Genomic DNA, 18,673 nt, shown 5'->3' on the forward strand with positions numbered 1-18,673 from the left:
AAAAAGAACTAGCTTAAGTTATACATAAGCAATATCACAATGTGTGCTCAAGCCCTTGAACTACTTCCCTGCCTTCAATATAATACACCACTGGTGGAATGCACTATTAATAGAAAACTGTTGAAGAAGTTGTATGAGGGTAAAGGAGTATTTATAAATATTAAACATATAGAAATGGTATTTGTTAGATTTGTTGCAGGCCTGTGCAGATGGGGATGGGGCATCCCATAATGGGGCCTTGTCTTTACTGCCTGCCCTAAAGCAGGCCCTAGCCTTCTTCTGATGCTACAATGTGCCCTTTGCATTGGATGTATTATCTGGCGCACAGTGCAGCCATTTTACCAGGCAAAAGTCCCTCCAGAATAAGATTTAACATGCACATTCTTGCGCTCTTCTGCTTTGAGATATTATAAATGACCACAGTAGTATTCAGACCCAGTTGTTTACTCAGTAGCAAATTTTAACCAACAAAGCATTCACTATACAGATTTCTACCCCTTAAATTATAATCTTCAGTCAGTTCTACTTTTTTCACATTTTGAACAAATCCCCTGTTGTCTCTTTTTTCCTGGCAGGTATGTCTATTTTTGACAATACATAAATCAAAGGATTGATGTAGAAGTTAATTTTGCGTAAGAAAATCCATTTGGAGACAAGATATAGATCCATATGGTGACCATATATTCACGCATTTTGACATTTATATCAGTGAGCCTTGCTGTATTTTGCCGGCATGTTGACTATTTGGCATAATATATCACCTCTGGTGAATGCTTCAATAACAGAGTTAGGAATATTGTATTAGAGAAACATTCCTTGCAAAATATAGCACAATATTACTGAGCTTCAGGGTACCACCTAGCTAGTCACCTTCATTTTTAAGCTGTAATAATAGAAATAATAATACCATAAAAATGATAGTCTATATTAAACTGAAACGATGAGACATAATGGGATGATACATAGGAATCACAAAAAGCATAGACTTATCTGGTGGATATGGGAGGGATATAAGGAACAATATGAAGTGTCATAATGAGGATTATAGAGAACAACGTGGAACTCAGTGGGAACGCTATATGAGGGGGACAATGAGGGGAATGCATAGAAATACAGAAGTTTTTTTTTAATTTAAATTAAATCATAGTATAAAACTACTGGTTGGGTTATAGATGGTGAGAGGTTATATGAAAAACATTCAATGATACATTGTGATGTGAAGAAATCTGCTGATGAATTGAAATGTTCAGAAAAGTATATCAGGAGCTGGTATTGATGGAATAACACTGCAATTTTCCAACTATTTTTTATGGGCAATATCTGGGTTCACACCAACTGCATGTAGTGTTAGAACTACTACTGGCAGATAGGTGTTAATAGTGGACCTGGCGTAATTTCATAGTACAACGCAATGCAATATCTTCCATACTTGAATTGCTTCTGCCAAGCTGTAGGAAGGTATAGCATTTTCCATTGTGTCTCACTCTCATTATGCACAGTCCAGTTCTGGCAGAAAACAAATCAGATCTGACAGCATGAAAAGAAAACATCAATTGTAATAGCTATGCACAAATGAGCTTACTTTTAATTCATGTACATTTTCAAAAACATAATTACCCCTTAGCTTTTGTTAATTGCTAGTTTGTAATGATGTAATATGTCCTTGACTGTTCCTGCTTACAGTGCCATGGGGTCGGGAGTATTAAAGTATGGCATTCATTTTATGAGGACACAATATAGATTCACTAACAGATAAAAAGGGGGGTTAGCTATGTGCTTTAAACCTTCACCACACCACTGCCAAGTAAGGTTTAAGGCAGCTGTTCAGGGTCAGTGTTTTGTTCCCTTTGTTCCCAGCAGGTACTGTATTGTTCCACCAATAAAATGACATCACAATTTAGGGTTTAACATTCTCTGCTTGTATTCAGTTGTTTATATTATTCTGGAAATTTCACAAAACAGTAAATTTTGCCGAAATGCATTGGAGTAAATTGAAAAGGCAAAATTACAGTAATAGCATATACATTGGCCTTCATTGTTAGAAAAGCTCCTTTTCAAAGTGCTACAACCATTTTTCATAGACAAAAACGATACTGTCTAGATATCCTATCTCCTAGTGGCTCAGGCCAGAAATTCTTCAAATCAAATTGACCAAAATCCCCTTTTAATTTTTTATTAATTATGCACTGTAGTGAATGCAGCTGTCTCTACAGAGTATAAAGAAGCAACAGTTATAAAGAAGGCAAGTGGTGGAAATGACATTTGCTGGGAGCAGTATATTTTTTTACAGCAAATGGAAGAATGGAGACATTTTACTGCAGATTTGCAAAAAAGTTTGTTGCTGGCAAAACTGCAATTCCTTCCAGAAAACTGTACCCAGGCAAAAGAGTCCACCCCTATACAGCAAGCAAATTGATAATACCAGTCATACCTTTTCATCTAAAAGCTTTCCTCATTAGTCCAGGACCATTAATTCTTGAAAGACCAGGTCAAAACATGCAGATTTTTTGGGTAGGTTACTATAAATGTTTTTATAATCTACAATCACCTTTACTAACACCTCTCCTGCACAAATCCCACTATACATTCCCTCTACCAACTTCAGCCCTACTATTTTTTTGGCTTTATATCATGACTCTCACTATAAGGGGGCATTTATTAATGTTTGATTTTTTTTTCACAGTTCAGATTTTTTTGTGCAAAGATATGATTTTGTCATGGAAAAATATCCCAAAAGTATGCCCTCAACACAATATACAGTTGATACATTTCAGGCAGAAACCAGCTTTCTCTAAAAAAAAAAAATGCTTCCAATTGGTTTTTCTTAAACAAAACTCTGCAACAGAACCCTTTAAAAAGTTGACCACATAGGTACAGTAGAAACAATTTTCATCAAACTTTCAATCATCACAACTTGTGATGAGTAAATATGTCCTGTTTCGCTTCACTGAAAATTTGTGTAACGGCAAAAAATTTGGGAAACACAATGAAGTCAATAGGAGACTTTTTAACGTGCGACAATTTTTACATGCACCTTTTTTTCATACTCCAAATACATTAGTGTTTTTTGTAGAAACTTTTTTGTCTTGTGAAAACATTTGCAGATGGCAAAATGTGAAATTTCATTGCACATCACTAATCATAATATTTGATCCTGATATTCTATTTTACATTTCTCATCTTATCTTAAAAAGACTACTTAAGCCCCCTAAAATTTTTTAGCTCTGTGTTTGGCTAGCTGTAACCAAACGAACCTGTATACAGATTTAAACACTGGTAAGAAAGAACGCTAAACTTTAGAGAATACTTAATACTTTTCACTAGTCATGGTTGTGTCAAAAAGACACGCCCATCAAAAAAAGACGCGGCGGCAAAAAAACTGCGGGACAAATGCATTTTGCAGATTTTTCGTTGTTTCGCAAATTTTATGGCAAAGGGACACTACGGGACACTACTTAGAATTAATTCTTCACTAATAGGTTTTATTTCTTTTGTTTTTGAGCAATAAATGAATGTGCTTCCTCAACCTAACATTTTGTAAAAACTGAGCCATACTATTTGCCAGTATTGCACTTCATGCTGGAATTAACCAGTTGGAGCAGATGAAATTTGTCAGTTTAATATAATATTGTTTAATATAAAATTGACCTGAAGAAATATATAATGATTGATTATTGGCATACATATGGAGCAAGCCTAGCTAACATGCTGAGTTTTCTTTGTCCATAGAAGTTTCTTTGTCCATAGAAGTCCACAAAAAAAAGAAAGATAAAATAAGGGATGAAAGGTCACGTGTGCATGTCTTTATAGGTTATACCCCCTTTCCTGTCCACATTTTTCTCTAGACATGTAGATAGCTAGGCAGACAATAACAGCTGTTCATTGTACTGCAGATATTTTTAGCACAGAATTTGAAGCTGACTCCTTGGATTTAGCAACATATAGAGGAGAGATAAAAGCACCTGCTGATACGTGTCAGAGCTAAAAGAGTGTATGAATGCATATGGGGGCAGCTGCAAGAATCCCAGGAAAGGGAACTGACCACCTACAGAGCTGTCAGTTTGAAAATTTCCTTTAAAAACAGGTTTTCTTCCTTACCTCATCTGACTGTAATGCAGTAGGTTAGGAATTAAGGAACAATAACATAATATATTGTTTAGAGTGGGTGGTGGGTACATGGAATATCATTCAGCAACATCAAGTATGAGATTTGACCATTTATGGAAGGTCATATAACACTAGTAAAAATGTTTTAAGTTGGCCATACACTGTAAGATCCACTCGTTTCTTGTTTTCACTAAAACAGATATAACCAAACATGGGGGTTTCTGTGCTAAGTACTAAAGGAGCAGTATATCCCCCTTTTCAACATTAGTTCAATGAATAGGGCCAGCCCTGATTGTGGCTGACCTATTGTACTAACCAAGGTAACATCTGAAACTGAAAGTAAACTCACAGTAAACTCACACCAGACCACTGAAAAGCCCTCTATATAAAGAACCTTTCCTTATCTCACATCAGGCATGGGTTTGTTTCTGGAAAGGCTTCTCAGTTGGCTGCTTGTTTGTTTTAGTTGCATCCGTTCCCTTTTTTCCCAAAGGTTAAATTGTGGAGGAAGATACATTGTGATGGAAGCAAATGGACAAACAAGATTTTTTTTCCCCCAAGTAAGCACTGTTTTAATTGTAATGATACGAGTGCATATTAATGGCAGGAATATAGTATGGATAAACAAATGAGAAATAGCTGCTGTTGAGCTTTGACTTTTCGCTATTGTGAAAAGGAAGTAATCCCTGTGGAGAAGCTGCAGCAAAGGTGTTCATAATAAAGCATCTAAATAACTAATATTAACTAGTGATGAGCAATTTTTTTCACCAGGCATAGATTCACTGCCAAATTCTGCATTTTGCCATTGGCAGGTTTTTAGTAAAACTGCCTCAAAAATTTGCAGAGTAAAGAAAAAGTTGCGGTCACTAGTGATGAGCAAATCTCTCCCATTTAGCTTCAACGAAAAATTCACAAAACTGAGGAAAAATTACGAAAGGCAAAAAATTCACAAAACGCGGGTAGTTTAGCAAAACAAAGTTGCGGTCACAGCAAATAACTCACAGTCACGTAAAAAAAAAATGTTTTCAAAAGTAGAATGTGACTTTTCTTAATTTTTGTTTACTGTTTAGTGCAAAACACCCCCAAAACATATAAAGGTATGGGATCTCTTATTCAGAAACCTGTTATATATATAAAGCTCTGATTTACGGTAAGACCAACTGCCATATAGTCCATTTTAAATGAATAATTCTAATTCTTCTCTGTAATAATAAAACCACACAGGTGACAAAACAATACTGTTGGGATTATTAAATGTTGATTAAAATCATTTTTTTAGCATCCTTAAGGTATGATGTTTCATGATGAAGTGACAGAAAGATCCCTTATCTGGAAAACCCCAGTCCCAAGCCTTTCAGATAATAGGTTCTATACCTTTATATATGTCCTAAAATTAAAACAAAAAGCAAAAAGGATATTCAGCACACAATCCATGTTAAACTAGACAGATTTCATTATTTGGACCCTAAGCCACTGTCTGGGACACTAGGGGCCCTAAACAGTGAGGAAAGCTAGAAGTGAGATTGAAGAAGTTTCTAGAAATAAGAGGAATAGTAAAAGCAAATTTGAGGAGAAAGACTACATTAATTACATGCTAGCGGTCATTTGAAATTAAAAAAAAAATGATTTTCCTGTTGGCCACTTTACAAATGATGCTATTGGTTAAATAGATGGGCCCCTAAAACAGTCACAAAAAAGCTAGCCCTGCTAACAAAAGAATGAAAACAGAAAGTTCATGTCTGTCATGTCAAGTAAAAATGAGAAAAAGCGTGATACAGCACTAGCTGACCTACACAGAGAAGATGATAAATTATGGCCAGAGGTTAATCTTTGCAAAGTCCTCATTTTTTACAAGTGGGAATTTAGTTGTCAGACAGTCAGAAAAGCTTTTAACAATTATTTAACTTAATCAAATACCAACGTGTATAGACTTGATAGTTGGAAAAAAAATGCTAATGAAAAAGCATAGATTTAGCTATGATGTGTTATAGGCAAAATATACATCCATTTTTTTGACATTCAGCTCATTCAGTTGGGCTTATACAGCAAAGTGCATAGACACTATCAGAACTTGTAGTTATAAATGTAAATATATTTTTTATACAAACATACCTGATTCCACAGATTGAACCTTTTCCCATCATCCTTTAGGCTGACAATGTAATACAACCCATTCCTCAACTTGTTTTATTGTAAAGATGGAGCTTGAAGTCTCTCTGCTTTCCATAACGCGTGCTGCACAGATCCTCTGGAGAGCACTTTGCAATGGAACTTCACAATGGAACAAAGTGAGGGAGGAGTTGAATCGCTTTAAAATTTTAAAGGGTGGTGGGAGAAGGGAGAATAGGTTCCTATAGTACAGACAGGCTATTACAGTTTCCTTTTAGTAAGTTGAATCAGGTATGCTTGTTTAAAAAAAAAATATGTATATGTATTTTTAGAAGCTCAGATATTGTTAAGCCCCTTTTCTTCACCCAACTGAATGAGTTAGAGGGAAAATTTGAAATTGAATTATGTTTCAAAAAAATCGAATTTCTGGTATTTATTAAAAGTAAAAACTCAAATGTAAAAAGTCACCATCTAAAACCTTACAAATTTCTATAGAAGTCAATGGGAGTTGTCCTAGGCAAAGTCAAGTCATATTTGCAAACTCAAATGGTTTGAGTTTTTTAAGTCTGTAAACTCAGAAATTTGAGGTATTCAAGTTTAGTATTCAAATGAGTTGTCAATATGTGAGTTTATTTGATTTAGAAAAATAAACTCTAATTCACAAATTTGAAAATTGATAAATAAGCCCATTTATGTCAAAAATGGGGGATGGATGAAAATATAATGCATGTAAAGTCTGAAATCCAAGGAGAAGTTATGTTTATGAAACATCTAAGGAGAAGTTTATGTTTATAGATTTGTTTTAACAAAGGATTGTTAGAAAAGCTTTAAAAGAAAAAAAACAAACAACCGAAATGCCCATCAAGTTTGCTTCTGTCTCTGTATACAGCATCTATTTTGCCTGCCAGCACTAAATGAAGTACATGTATGGGATCCATTATCCAGAAACCCATTATCTAGAAGGTTCAGAATCACAAGAAGGTCATCTCCCATATTAACCAAATCCATGAGATCCATTATCTGTAAACCTGTTATCCAGAAAGCTCCAAATTACGAAAAAGCCTGTCTTCCATAGACTCCATGTTAATCAAATAATTCAGATTTCCAAATGTATTTCCTTTTTCTCTGTAATAATAAAACAGGACATTGTACTTGATCCCAGCTACGATATAATTAATCCTTATTGGAAGCAAAAAAGTCCTATTGGGTTTAATTAATGTTTTATTGTTTTTTTAGTAGACTTAAGGTATGGAGATCCAAATTACGGAAAGACCCCTTATTCGGAATATACTTGGTCACAAGCATTCTGGATAATGGGTCCTATACCTGTATAACACTGGATATCATGTTTGTCCACTAAATCGTCCAAGCCATTCATAAAGGCATTAATAGACTTTGCAATTACAACATCACCTGGCAAAGGCATTCCACAACCTCACTCCCCTCACTGCAAAAATTACATTGCTTCAAGTGGATATTTTGTTCCTCAAGGCTAAAGGGATCAAGTTTGTTCTTTTCTATGAGAAAAAAATATCCCCCGCTATCAGTCTACAGTCTCCCCTAAAATAATTACAAAGAGTGATTATGTTTCCTTGTAAACTTGTTTTCTCCAGAGAGGACAACGCCAACTTTGATAGTCGAATTGTTTGATTGCTTTGAATAGATTAGTTGCACATCTCTGCACTCTCTCCAGCTCATTAATTTCTTAAGGACTGGAGCCCCAAACTGCACTGCATACTCAGGATGAGGCCTTACCAGGGACCTATTATGCAATAGACTATTTTATTCACTTTAAAAGATACTGACTGACAATGTCTGGAGCTGCATAGTCTGTTGTCCAAATCTTTAAAGTATGTATGTTATTTTTGCCCAAGTTCACAACCTTGCATTTCTGAACATTGATCAAAAAATTATTTGGGCGTACAATGTGTTGTGTGTGGTGGGCATAAAATTTGTTTATGCATGCACACATAAGGAACATTGCTCAAGAACCTCATACATAAATCCTATTCAAGGAAGGAATTAAATACAGGGCTCCGTTGAATTTATGAGCTTTGCACTCTGAGCCTTATATTAGATTTTTACTCTAGCATACAGCATAAATTACAACTATTTAGGGGCAGATTTCTCAAAATAGGAGATTGGAGCTCCTAACAGAAAAATTCACCCATTTTCTATTGATTCCTATGGGATTTTTAGAAGTGTATTTATCAAATGGTGAACTTCATAAACACATTGTACTCTTTGATAAATACACTTCTAAAAATCCCATAGGAATGAATAGAAAATGGATGAATTTTTCACATGATATTTTGATAAATATGCCACCAAGTGTATGGGTTCTCAAGTTTTAGGGGCAAATGTATCAAAGTGTAAAAGTAGAGCTTGCCACAGAGAAATTCTGCCACTCTATTAATTCTTGTGGGATTTTTGGAAGGCATATTTATCAGTGGGTAAAAGTTAGAGTTTACTATTTGATAAATACAGCTCTTAAAATCCCATAATGTTCATAGGAGTCTGATCAGAGGGGACTTTATCAAGTGGAACCTGCAAACAACTTTCACCAAGCAGGATTTCATGGGAAACTGACCCCACAGCGCTCAATATTTTTATATTTTCACTTAAAATCCCATAGGTATGAATAGAGTGGCAGAATTTTACTGGGGTGAGCTCTAATCTTACACTTTAATTATCTACTTACCTACTTATCTAGTAATTATCAACATATTATCTACTTATTTAGGTGCTCACTGCCAACCAAGGTAAGAATTAAAAATACAAATCAGCTTAAGGAGGGAGCAAGGATTTGTGCATGTATGCTATGCAGGTAAGTAAGTAAAGGAACAAATGAAGAATACAGGAATTTTAGGCCACAAAGAAAACAGTGAGCCAAAAATATAAAAATTTAATTAAGATAAGTGGAACTAAAAGACAGCGATTATACTAACAAAATAGAGCAGATACAATGAAATAAATACTTCCACTTGATTAGGTGCAGGCAATCCTTTGTCTATGCTTTTCAGTACTAATGGCATACATGACAAAACAGATAACTAAAATAAATTCTTCCCAATTACTGCAGCCGTAGCTTAATAAATAATCACTATTTTGTATACTCCCTGATATCATGCCAAAAACAGCTATTATTAAAACTTTAGTATCAAGGTTTTAGGCTAACAAAAGATGGCTTGTTAATGTTTTTCTGATCCGATGACCCATCATGTTTGCCATTATGCAATTCCATTGTAGCATATGCATTTACCTTGGAGTCAGCATCACTAGTAATACTAAAAATCAGGCATCTGACCAGAGAGACTTGTATAGATAGTTGTATTGTGAATATTGTATTCCAATTAAAACAAAACAAAAAAGTTTATTTACTCTATGGTTACTTTCTATGTTTTTTTAAGCATAAAATCTACCATTGTTTTAACATTCGCACAGTGTTACCATGGATAGAACTTAAAGACAACCAAACAAAAACAAACAAGTTAAAGGAGAAGGAAAGGTAAAAACTAAGTAAGCTTTAGCAGAAAGGTCTATGTAAATACAGGCATAAGCACTCACAGAAACACTGCACTGAGTCCTCTATCAAAAGAAACACAGTCTCCTTTTTTGGGAACATGTTCTTCGATATCAGACTTCCTCTCTTTTAGGGCTCCTTCAGGTTTGGGGCTTGAGTCAGCTCAGTTCTCCCCTCTCTCCCTCTCCCCCTCCCTTCTCCTGCTCCCCCCTCCTATAAGAATGCATAAGAACTTACTTCCCCCTCCATTAGGAATTTGTGAGCTGAGCTTCCAATGGCTATAACTGCAGCAGGAAGCTACCAAGACCAAACTAAAATGGCAGCTGCTATCAGAGGGAGCTTCTAGGGATCTTTACTCAGGTATAGCAAAGCTTTCTGCTGAATAAATACTGTATAACCTTCTAGGTGGCATTAATGTGGTGAATCTATTGGGAGTAAAATGCCAAAATGACTTTCCTTCTCCTTTAAAGTAAGCACATAATTTAAAAAAAGGAGAAAAAAAGACCACCAATACACACAGCCACAAAACAACAAATCCCTCCCTGCAATTCCTGTACCCAGGGGAACCATGCACTCTGTTATCTCAAATTACAATGCTCTTATTATATTATTAAAATAATACAACTACCTCAATATGCATACATTTGGAAATGATGAGTTTGTTCTAATATGAACTGCAGTTACATAGTTACATAAGGTTGAAAACAGACCCATTAAGTTTAAACTTTCCAAGTAAACCCAGCACACATTCCCCTATGGTGTACTCCTCAGTGCCCACTAGGTGAAGGCACTGCTCTCTAAATCCCAGTATCCCAGTATCTTTTAATGTAGCAGAGAGGTTTTCAGGGTCTACCGGATTGCAAATAGCTAACAGCCAAGAAAAGCGAGTGTGATCCTATTCTACATGATTGTGACAAGACAAAGTTACAATTGTTTAGAGGTTTTTGGGTTATTTTGATGCTGGCTTTTTTGTAACAATATAAAAAAAAAGTTGTGGTTTTCGTGTTTTTCCAAATCTTTTAATAAATGGCTAGACACTTGTGACTTTAGTGGAAATAAGTTTAGTTGTGTTTTAAAACCTCTGAAAATGAGAATGTTAATAAATGGGCCTTGCTGAGGGGAGGTGCTGCATCAAAGGGTGTTAAGCCCTGTCTTTTTTGCACTTTGCACACATCTTTCCTTGTTGAAAATAACCCCTTATGTTTTTAAACAGTGCTGATGAAATTGTTTTCCAAGCAGAGCATCTATAAATAACTAAGAAAGCTTAACATTGACTACTAATAAGGAGCAGCGCCAACTTTTCCCTGTGTAACTGCTTCAGTCATTTTTTAAATGTTGCATTAGGGTCCTGGATTGTTTTGTTTTTGCTATACTGGGCCTTGGTTAAAGACTAAATCTTCTTTGGTCTCTGTATTTCTGATTTACCTATAAAGATTTAGTAATATTTAAATCTGATGATTGCCAAGGTCATGAAAGTGTCTGACTTCTGACTGGATTTGTATTTACATGTGTATGGCAGGATAATCATCATAAAATGGGAACATTATGAGGATCAGTGTGTAGAGTAAACCTCTTTGTCTCATATTTTAAAATGCTCAAAGCAGTTTCAAAGTCAGGGATATGTCTTTAAAATGGCATATTCCCAATGAATTAAGCATGTTACCATAGACATAGCATGTCAATATAATGAAGTTTTTGACACATGGCTAAACATTTAGCATATGAAATACACACAGGCATTCAATTACTTTGGCATTGACTCATTGCTTATTAAAATATGCTACAAATCAAACAAAATAATAATCTTACCTGTTTTGACCTTCTGTAATTCTAGAAGGTCATTGCTTTCTCTGTTTCCTGCTGTGTTCTTACAAGTTTTTCATTTGTTCATTTGGCTAGTAATATATTCATCCAAACAGACTCATAGCTGAGATTTCTATAAAGCCAACTCAAACTGTCCATCCTTAAAATAGAAAAAAGGATACCATTATAAACTAATAGAAAGAGCACTATCAAAAAATTTGCTGTATTCTGTTCAATTATGGCATCCTACATAAAAAAGTATGTCCTGGTTGTTTTGTTGACCTCTTAAGCTTCTTTATTTTGATAAATGTATAACTGGAGGACCATAAAATAAATGACTATAAATAAAGGCCAAATCAGTGGTGAAGAGAACTGTGGCTTTACTTGAACAGAAGCCTCAAAGGAGCACCTGTACCCCAACACATGCTTAAGTATTTAAAGTTATGAATGCATTCAGTTAAGATTTAAACAAACATTTCAAAGTATGAGAGCACTCATCCTTCGACTAATATTAGGGAAATTCTATAAATAACTAGAGAATATGTTCTAGACAAAGCAAAATATATAAGTAAAGTTTATATAAGCTCTTTAAGGCAGGACCCCCTGTACATCTTGTATATAATCTCAATTAGTGATGGGCGAATGGCATAGATTCGCGGCGAAGTTCCGTGTTTGGCCATTTGCGGATTGTTTCGCGAAACGGATGAAAAAATTTGCAGCTGAAAAATTCGCCGCACGTCCAAAGAGCCGTGGGCAACGAAACAATAGCCACGCGACAAAATAATAGCTGCGGGCGACGAAACAATAGCCGCGGGTGACAAAATAATAGCCGCGCGACAAAACAATAGCCACGCGACAAAACAATAGCCGCGGCGACAGTTTTTTTTTGTCGCACAACATTTTCGGCGTTTCACGAATTTTTCGCCGTTTCGTGGATCTTTTGAAAGATTCGCGAATTTTTGGGCGAAACGGAACAGATTCGCTCATCACTAATCTCAATATTCATTATATACACCCATGTTTTGTACAGTGCTTCACAAAATATTGGTGCTTTATAAATGTGTTGTAAAAATAATAAAAAATAATAATATGTACATGTTTGCATAATAAATATTCCATAGAAGAAAGTAAATGAAAGACCTACAAATAGTGTACATTTTCCTGTAAATACACCAAGATTCAAATATTTTGTATTTATTTTGTGGAAAACAACAAAGACACACAAGGTCATGCTTTGTTTTGGGAACAACAGTTTTTATTGCACGTCATGTACCATTTGTTTATAGATTCCCCCAGTGCACAGGTGTTTACACTTCCACAAATTATCTTCCTTTCTACTCAATTAAATTTAAAGATCATCTGTACCTTTTGTCAACCAAGTAAAGACATCTTTGCCTAAATGATAACATTTCACGTGTTTTTTTAAAAAAAGTGGATTCATGCAGCACATTTTTTCCGAGAAGTAAAGAAAGCTCACTATAAAAATCTATTGCATTTGGATTAGTCACATTTAAAATATACTGTAATCTAAAATTACATATACCATTCACTCAGGGTCAGACTGGCCTCTGCAGGGTCCACCAGGGCTACCTCCCCCCAGAGGCCCTGGCTGCATGCCCAATCCCCTCCCTCCAGCACACATAAGAGCTGATTCACTAAAGTGCGTTAAAACTTGCGCTATTTATAGCGTGCAATAAAAATGTTATTGCGTCTAAATTTTCGCCACTTAACGCATGATTCACTATAAGCATACTTGCACAAATTTACGCACAATATTGCATGCGGCATTTATTTTGCACGCTAATTAACGCCTATTATTATGTGCGCTAATAGTCGCCGCGTATAAATAGTAAAATATATATAGTAGCCACATATAAATAGTGCATATAAATAGTAGCCACATATAAATAGTGCATATAAATAGTAGCATATAAATAGTAGCCACATATAAATAGTGCATATAAATAGTAGCATATAAATAATAGCCACATATAAATAGTGCATATAAATAGTAGCATATAAATAGTAGCCACATATAAATAGTGCATATAAATAGTAGCCGCATATAAATAGTAGCCGCATATAAATAGTAGCCGCATATAAATAGTGCATATAAATAGTAGCATATAAACAGTAGCATATAAATATTTATATGCACTATTTATATGTGGCTACTATTTATATGCTACTATTTATATGCACTATTTATATGTGGCTACTATTTATATGCACTATTTATATGTAGCTACTATTTATATGCTACTATTTATATGCACTATTTATATGTGGCTACTATTTATATGCTACTATTTATATGCACTATTTATATGTGGCTACTATTTATATGCCGCAAACTGGAGGCTACATCACTCTAGGGCCAACACAGACTTGAATAAATAACACTGCAAAGTCCATATTTTATTGCCAAAATCTCATTAACTGTACTTTTCTATAATTACCGCCTGCCTCAAGTAGGTGTTAATTTTCGCATAGTCTAATGCGATATTTATTGCGTCTAAGTGTTTGTGAATCATGCGTTAGTATTCTTTTCTGCGAGCTAATTAACGCATGCATTAAAATTACCATATGTGGTTGCGCGCAAATCAATGCATGCGATAATACTGTAATGCATCGCGCGCTAATTGTTGCGTCTTTTGTAACGCAAAAAAGCGTGCGATAAAAATTAACGCACTTTAGTGAATCAACCCTATACTTTTTTACATATCTTTGGAATGTCAGGGAGAGAGATCAGTCAGTGGGGAGCACCACAGAGATTGGGTCTGGGTCAGCAGGGTCCACGAGGGCCTGGGTCCACCAGGTTTTTTCTGTGCCCAGCCTAACCCTCAACTCACAAGCAGACAACCACTATGCACATTGTGCCTTACCATGAGCACATAAATTAACCATCCCTCATCATCCTCATTTATTTATTTAACCTCTGGCAGGTTACACAGCTTTTCAGCAATAACGATAATGACAAAAAATATTATTATAAAAATGTAAGAGACAATCAAAAAGAGTTGTAGATTAAAGAGGCCTCCAAGAATTTAGGATATTAAGTTTGAAATTAAATTTACATTTATCATAATTATAACAAACAAACAAAATAAAAAACAAAAAAGAAAATGATGTACTTTGTAATAGCATAACTATATATGAGCGCCTATTTACTAGAAAAAAACAAAAAAGTTGTTCCTAATATGTATGGGATATCCTTTGGGGGGACCCTATGTTGTGCTCTGTTTGCTACGCTGAAATACAAACCAGGGGGTGCCCTGTAGTTAAAAACAGCTCAAGGTAGGTAATGTAACCACAATGTTGGTAGCTTCTTCAGGGAAATTTAAGCAGAATAAAGCCTTTGTGCCTACCTTTCATAAATGAGCTCTCTAGAAGTGTACATACATACATACAGACTATCCTACATACTGGTTTGTTGTAGCCTTCCCCGTTTCTATGGCTTCTGTGTTTGTGCATATCATAAAACCTCATGCCATATTAAAAACCACTGTGACCATATCCATGGTGTGAGAAATTCATCCATTAGCTAAGTCCCAAATTGTTATTTGTTATGTGTGGGTGCCTCTCTACGACCTTTAACTAACATGCCCAGGGCATTCAATTAACTAAACATAGACCAGGAACTACACTGCTATCACTGAATAACCATCAGGGATTTCGTCATACTTTAAATAACAGCCTCCCTGTAGGTGAGCTTAAAAAAAAAAAAAAAAAAAAAAAGAAATTCACATACAGGTATAGGACCCATTATTCAGAATGCTCGGGACCAAGGGTATCTTTCCGTAATTTGGATCTCCATACCTTAAGTCTGCTAAAAAATCAATAAAACAGTAATTAACCCCAATAGGATTGTTTTGCATCCAATAAGGATTATTTATATCTTAGTTGGGATCAATTACAAGGTACTTTTTTATTACTACAGAGAAAAAGGAAATCAGTTTTAAAATTCTGAATTATTTGATTAAAATGGAGTCTATGGGAGATGGGCTTTCCGTAATTCGGAGCTTTCTGGATAACGGGTTTCCGGATAAGGGGTCCGATACCTGTACAAGGAAATAAACTGTGTGTTAACAAAAGGTAGTCCATGAAACACAATAGGACATATTAATCCATCTTATTTAAATATCTAGCTAAAGATTGGTTAATCAGTACTGGTGATGAGCGAATCTGTCCCGTTTTGCTTTGCCAAAAAATTTGTGAAACACGGGTGTCTATTTTGACACCTTTTATTTTACACAATCGTAACTCGTTTTAACACAACCACAACAAATTTTTTGTGTCACCGCACTTATTTTGACGAGGCCGCCCTTTTTAATGCGACTCTTGAGTCTTCACATGGACTCTGTTAGTGTACTTACAAGCACTATAAAGGCAGTAAGTTTGCCCTGATGCAGTAACCCGTAGCAACTGATGAGATGTTTGCATTTAAACAGGTGACTTATAAATGCTTCCTGCTGATTGGTCGCTATAGGTGGTTAGACCAGTAGCAAACTTTACACCTTTTAGTACTTTTCCCCATTTGTTAAGTGCTTTTTATGTTGTCCAAGCATTCAATGACAAACACTTGAACTCTAAAGCTTCAGTCTGTAATTGCAACCCAAATAATGTAGGCAGACATCCCTACAGACTATTCTCAAGTAAGAGCCCACTGACTTGTCAAATTAACTCAATAGCAAGCCATTCTAGTAATGACAACAGAAGCTACTGTTAAAATCGCAAAAATCCAAAAATAGGAAAAAAAAAAAGCTCCAGCAGATTAACTGCAAAACATTTATTATGGGTAGTGGTAACACGACATGTTTCGGGTTAATACCCTTTATCAAGCTACTGTTCTACCTTTTGAAATAAGATGAATCAAATATGCTCAAGGAAAAACACTGTATGTAAAAAGTATTTTTCATTGATATATCATATCATGTGAGTAATCATAGCCTTAATACCAGCCACAGAGGCACTATATAAATAACATTATGTCTTTCATATCAGATACAAAAACTCACTATGTGCAATCTTTGTGGATATAGGATGTTTTTAACAGGTTTTTAAATAACTGTATTAAGTGATTGTTAGAGAATATCATAAGGTGTTCATTCAACAAATGCTTTATAGATTGATTCTGTTAACTCCAATGCCCTGTCTAACCTAACAGAGTCTGTGACGTATTAACAAAGGCTAAATGAAAGAAAGGATAATATGACAGCTATACAAAAATCATATCCATTGCCTAGCTTCTGCTATGGTCTTTGAAGCCTCTAATAACTGTAATGGCCAAAAGACATGGCAATTGTTCAATATTAGGCATATACATAATCAACAAGAGAATTATTATTATTCTGTATTAAGAGATCATCAAAGGTTTACATGCATGTCCTCAAAATGAGTTTTGTTTAAAGTTTCTCTTCTCTCGTTTCCATTGCAGATATGTAGGTATGATCCTGTACCTTTAATTTAATGTGAGGAGAGCCTAATTACTACCAATGTTGAAGCATATCAGTGGTTAATACAAAGCTTTGTATGATGAGATATTTGTAACTAGTGATGAGTGAATCTGTCCTGTTTCGCTTCGCCAAAAAATTTTGGGAAATGGCGAAAATGATGCACGTCAAAAAAAATTGACGCCCGCGACTATTCTTTTGTCGCGCGGCTATTCTTTCGTCGCCTGTGGCTGTTCTTTTGTCGCGCGGCTATTATTTTGTTGCCTGCGGCTATTCTTTTGTCGCACGGCTATTCTTTTGATGCAACTAAAATTTTTGGATGCACGGCGAATTTTTCCGCGGCTAATTTTTTCATCCATTTCGCAAAACAATCCGCTAGTTCCGAAACTCGGAAATTGGGCGCGAATCCATGCCTGGCAAAACACTACCTAGAACCATGCAGGTGACAAGGGGACATTCCCTTTATCTGAAAGAGATTCAGTACCTTACTGTAGTCAGACTTTGGAATCATTTTGTAGAAGAGCTGGTGCTTGTCCACTGCAATAATGTAATTTAAAATTGGTTTAAATTATATATCCAGCTATAATATTATAATTCATTAGTATAGTGATTGATTTTGTGAATTCATTTGACATTTATGGTGTCAATAAGAAGAAAAATTACTCTTACAATAAATCAATATACCTGTAAATGTAGGGTAAGCTTGATGGACTAGTGTTTTAATTCAACCTTGACACCTATCAATGTCAGAAGCAGTATTATTTGGCATATGCAGTTCCTTATACAAAATAGGACAGATTTGCTCATCATCTTGAGGTCATAAACAAGCCCCATGTAACTGAAACATGCAAAAAATGCTTAGTGAATTTTGTGTGATTTGAGATGACTTTCTGCAATGTTTGTTGATTTTTGTGCCAAAAAGCCTTAATATGGTCTTGTTGCATTAGAAACATGCTCAATTATATTTTAAGAACTCTAAGGGGCACATTCATGAAAACGCGAGTTCGATAAATTCGGGATAAATTTTAATTGGATACAATAATTTCTTAAGATTGCAAATATCACGAATATGCTTATGAAAAAATAGTATTAGTCACGATAATATCGTATTAGCGATCCGAAAGTCAAAAAATTTTCTTATCTGAACGATCGTAAAATGCAGGAAAACCTTTCCGACTTTGATCCTTCTGCGCATGATTTTGGAAGCCTCCCCGTAGGAATCAATGGCACTCTGCAGCTCCAACCTGGCCCAAGGAAAGTCACGATACCGAAGCGATTTTGTCGCAAAGTACGAAAAATATGAAAAAGTCACGCAAGTACGAAAAAGTCGCCGAAAATACGCAGAACGAACACTCGGAGCGTTCGTGGATTAGTAAATCCTCCCCCTAAGTGGTTACCAAAATAAAGGGAGTGGTTAAGAATACAATAGGGCATTTGTGAAAAATCCTTTTCCCCTTTCATGAACATTATGCATTAATTACAGAAAGATAAATTATACATTTTCTTTTCAATGATCAGCTAAGGGGGGGTTTTATCAACACTCACGTTGTGACATCCAAAAATTCTGAATTTCATGTCTTTTTTGCAACTTGTTCCCACACAGTCTTTTTCAGTCTAGACTTTTTAGTAAATGTGTGAGATTTGTAGAAAAGAGTTTATTTGTATTTTTCAAAAGAAA

General features: G+C 35.3%; 1 protein-coding gene across 1 annotated transcript in view; it reads right to left on the minus strand.

Moving 5' to 3' along the window:
• The window catches only part of lrfn3 (leucine rich repeat and fibronectin type III domain containing 3), a 273,218-nt gene that overhangs the window by 119,992 nt on the left and 134,553 nt on the right, over nucleotides 1–18,673 (minus strand). Inside the window, exon 2 of the mRNA XM_018096347.2 lies at nucleotides 11,549–11,702. The gene's annotated coding sequence lies outside the window, so the exon portion shown is untranslated. The remainder of the gene's footprint in view (nucleotides 1–11,548; nucleotides 11,703–18,673) is intronic.

This window comes from Xenopus tropicalis, chromosome 8 (genome assembly GCF_000004195.4).
Source record: "Xenopus tropicalis strain Nigerian chromosome 8, UCB_Xtro_10.0, whole genome shotgun sequence".
Lineage (NCBI taxonomy): Eukaryota > Metazoa > Chordata > Amphibia > Anura > Pipidae > Xenopus > Xenopus tropicalis.